Source organism: Castanea sativa, chromosome 11 (assembly GCF_040712315.1).
Source record: "Castanea sativa cultivar Marrone di Chiusa Pesio chromosome 11, ASM4071231v1".
NCBI classification, from domain to species: Eukaryota; Viridiplantae; Streptophyta; class Magnoliopsida; order Fagales; family Fagaceae; genus Castanea; species Castanea sativa.
The window spans coordinates 46,099,142-46,103,570 of record NC_134023.1 but is presented as its reverse complement, the minus strand read 5'-3'; positions in this window follow the sequence as shown (position 1 = coordinate 46,103,570).

The following is a 4,429-nucleotide window of genomic DNA, read 5'->3' as shown; positions in this document are numbered from 1 at the left end:
AAGTATAGCAAGTCCCTTGACTAGGTTGACTCAAAAGAATGCTAAATTCTTGTGGAAAGATGATTGTGAAAAGAGCTTCCAAGAATTGAAAGACCGGTTGGTTTCCGCTCCAGTTTTGACATTGCCAACGGGTTCAGGAGGGTTTGTAATTTACAGTGATGCTTCACGTAAAGGTCTTGGTTGTGTGCTTATGCAGCATGGAAAGGTGATAGCATATGCTTCTAGGCAGCTAAAAAGGTATGAACAGAATTACCCTACTCATGACTTAGAGTTAGCAAGGTGGTCTTTGCATTAAAGATATGGAGGCACTACTTATACGGGGAGACGTGTGAGATTTACACCGACCATAAAAGTTTGAAGTATTTGTTCTCTCAAAAAGAATTGAATATGCGGCAAAGGAGATGGATTTAGATGTTGAAAGACTATGACCGTACAATACATTATCACCCCGGTAAAGCAAATGTGGTGGCCGATGCCTTGAGTAGAAAATCCTCTAGTATGGTGGCAAGTATAATTTCGAGGAAAAGACCTTTATTTGAAGAGTTGAAGGAGATTAATGTGGAGCTCCAATTTAATGAGTCAAGGGTACTTGTTGCTCATTTTCGAGTGCAACCTACTTTAGTTGGAAAGGTGAAGAGCGCTCAAGGTTCGATCCTAATTTGGTAAAGATTATGGAAGAGGTAAAGGAAGGTAATCGAGCCGAGTTTGAAGTTCAAGGAGATGGTGTTTTACGATTTAGAAATCGATTATGTGTTCCCAATAATGCTGAATTAAAAAGGGAAATTATGGAGGAGGCTCATAAATCTGCATACACCGTTCACCTGTGTAGCACCAAAATGTATCGAGATCTTAGAGAGGTGTATTGGTGGAATAATATGAAAAGGGAGATTGCAGATTTTGTATCTCGGTGTTTAATTTGTCGCAAGTTAAGGTTGAGCATCAAAGGCCTCGCCGGGTTACTTCAACCTCTCGCATTCCGCAGTGGAAGTGGGAACATATCTCTATGGACTTTGTGACCGGATTGCCTAAGTCAGCTAAGGGTTATGATGCTATATGGGTAATAGTGGATAGACCGACCAAGTCTTCCCATTTTCTACCAATCAAAACTACGTTTTCATTGGATAGATTGGCTCAATTATATGTTATGGAAATAGTGAGATTACATGGAGTTCCCGTCTCTATAGTTTCGATAGAGACCCTCGTTTCACCTCTAAGTTTTGGAACAAGCTTACACAAGGCTATGGGAACCAAGTTAGATTTTAGTACAGCTTTTCATCCTCAAACGGATGGGCAATCGTAAAGAACTATACAGACACTTGAAGACATGCTAAGAGCCCGTGTGTTAGACTTGAAAGGTAGTTGGGAGACTCACTTGCCTTTAATTGAATTTGCTTATAATAACAGCTTACCATTCCAAAGATAGAGATGGCTCCTTTTGAGGCATTGTATGGCCGGAAGTGTAGGTCACCTATTTGTTGGAATGAAGTGGGTGAAAGGAAGTTGCTTGGTCCAGAACTAGTTCAAGTGACTACGTAAAAGATTCAGCTTGATTCGTGAAAGACTTCTAGCCGCTCAAAGTAGGCAAAAGAGTTATGCAGATAATAGAAGGCGAGACTTAGAATTTCAAGTTGGGGATCATGTATTCTTAAAAGTGTCTCCATCGAAGGGTGTGATGAGGTTTGGGAAGAAAGGCAAGTTAAGTCGAGGTATATTGGTCCTTTTGAGATCTTGGATAGAGTGGGCAACGTATCTTACAGGTTGGCATTGCCACCAGCTTTGTCACATATTCATAACGTATTCCATGTATCGTTGTTACGAAAGTACATGCCCGATCCATCACATGTTTTGGAGTATGAGCCGATCAATGTTAGAGAGGACTTGTCTTATGAAGAGCAACCAGTGCATTCTTAATAGGAAGGATCAAGTGCTACGTTCAAGGAATATATCCTTAGTGAAGGTGTTGTGGAGAAATCATACAGTTCAAGAAGCGACATGGGAAAAAGAGGAAGATATGAAAGAAAAATACCCATATCTATTCTCTAATTGAGGTACGTCAAGTTTAGAGGACTAAACTTATTTTTAAGAGGGGAAGAGTGTAAAACCCCACATAATATTTTTTATTTTAGAGTTTTCTTTAAAATATAATTGTTGGGCTATAGGCTTTCTTTTAATTGTTATTGCAGCCCACTACCCACTAAGCCCACATCTTATAATACAAGCTACAGAATAGAGGAAGAGATAGTCAGGGTTTTATCTAAGAGGCTAAGAGGTGTTTTCCTTGGAGTTAGTACACGTACAATTGAAGAGACAATCAGATTGTTCAAGGTAAGATTTCTCTCAATTAGAAACAAGAAAAAATTAGAATTTTATTAGGTTATTTAGAAATTTGATTTTGATCCTAAAATTTATATTCTAATGTTTAGGTTTTCCGTTGGATTAGATATTAGATTTGAGCCCGTGGGATTTCACGAATCAATATTTTTTTGTTTAAGTCTTCCATTGGATCTGTACATATAATCCTAGATTGAAGTCAAATAATTCGGCCCTCCTTCTTTCATTGAATTGGTATATATATATATTTATATAATGGTTAAAGAAGGTGAAAGAAGAAGTCAAAGAAGGGCTACGGTGGATTTGTGTATATATATATAAAGGTTAAAGAAGAAGTCAAAGAAAGTGGCTTGTTCTTCTTGAATTTATATATATATATATATATACATATATATATATTGGTTGAAGAAGTCAAAGAAGGTGGCTGTTGATCTTTAGTTGGATTTATATATATATATATATATATATATATATATATATATATATATATATATATATAATGAATAGAAGAAGTCAAATATTTCGGCTGTGGTTTCTTTGCCTCTGGACTTATGCTATGCCGTGCTGTATATATATATATATACATATTAGGATATTAGGTTAGTTGTAAAGTTTTCTATGGTAAATATATATATATAATATGGCTTGGTTGGGGTTATGTATATTAACTTAAACTCTAAAACTTTAGCTGCTGCCTCTAGGTTCTGATAAATTACTTTGCATTAGTGCTATCATTAGTTCAGCAAAGTATTTTACTAGTGAGTCAATTCTTATAGTTTAGTAAAATTTATATTTCGTAGAGGATATTGAGTAATTTTCATAATTGATTATAGGTCCGATTTAAGAGTGTCTTGAGGCTCTTTGGAGATTATTTTGGCTGGACTTTTAGAGTGATTTGAGTGCGGTAAGTAATTATGCATAATATGCACAAGTTTTGCTCTTTAGGTTCTTAGAAGTTAAAGATTTTCAAAGTTATATTTTTAAGCTTACATTTTTTTAAAAAGTTTATCAAAAAGCATTTTTACACTATTGAAAGAGAAATTTTAATTGGCTTTTAAATAATGTTTTAAAAGAAATTTCGAATTTTGAATAACGTTTTGAATGTCTAAATCCCATTTAAAAGATGATTTTTAACTAAACTATTTTCTGAAAATAATTGAGTTTCAAAGTAAGTTTTCTAAAAAGATTTTTGTTCTTTAAATTGTTTCAAACCAAGTGATTTCAAAATCATATTCTTGTTTTTCAAATGGTATTTAAGACGTTCCTTTTAGCAAACTGGATTTTCAAACTTATTCAAGAATTGTAAAAATATTTATATAAACTCTTCAGTTCCTATTCGTTCCCTAAGAGAGTCAAGCATCTTTTGATTTATGTTTCAATTTGATATTGTGATATTTAATATATCTTTATTGTTGGAACAATTGTTAATATTGAGAAAATTATTATATGTTGTATAAACTTTATTGTTTGAGATATGTGACTCAAAATGAGTGTTTTTAGAATTGATCGATATATATGTGTAAATCCGCTCACAGATTGTATGTGAGAATATGTGTTGATCCCTCACCACAGGGGTTAGATGTTGGTATCCGCTCACAGATTGTATGTGAGAATATGTGATGTGTATATGTGACACCGTGCTCGATCAATTATTTGTATGTGTTTCCAAAAGACTTTAAGATATGATTATATGTGTATTAAGTGATTCTTTACATGTTTTGAAAACTATATTGGATATTTTGAGTGAATTTGTGAAATCAAACTCGTGCTTTGCTTGACTCTATTCCGTTGTGTATTCGTATAATTACTTACTAGATGTGTGGCTCACCCCATCAATTAATATTTTCGCATTAAAGTATAGTTGAGAATTAGAACCTTTGGACCGCTTGTGAGGTGCAAGGTAGAGCGTGGAAGTTGTAGGCGGCTTCAGTGTTACTCGAAGACTCATTAAATTTTAGTTACCTTTGTTTTGTAGTTCACATTTTATATAGTGGAGTTTATTTTCAATTTGTGGAGTTTTGAAAAGATTAATAGTTATTATTATTCTTATTTTCTGCTTAGACTTCACAATATTTTGGAGATTATTATAAATTGTGGA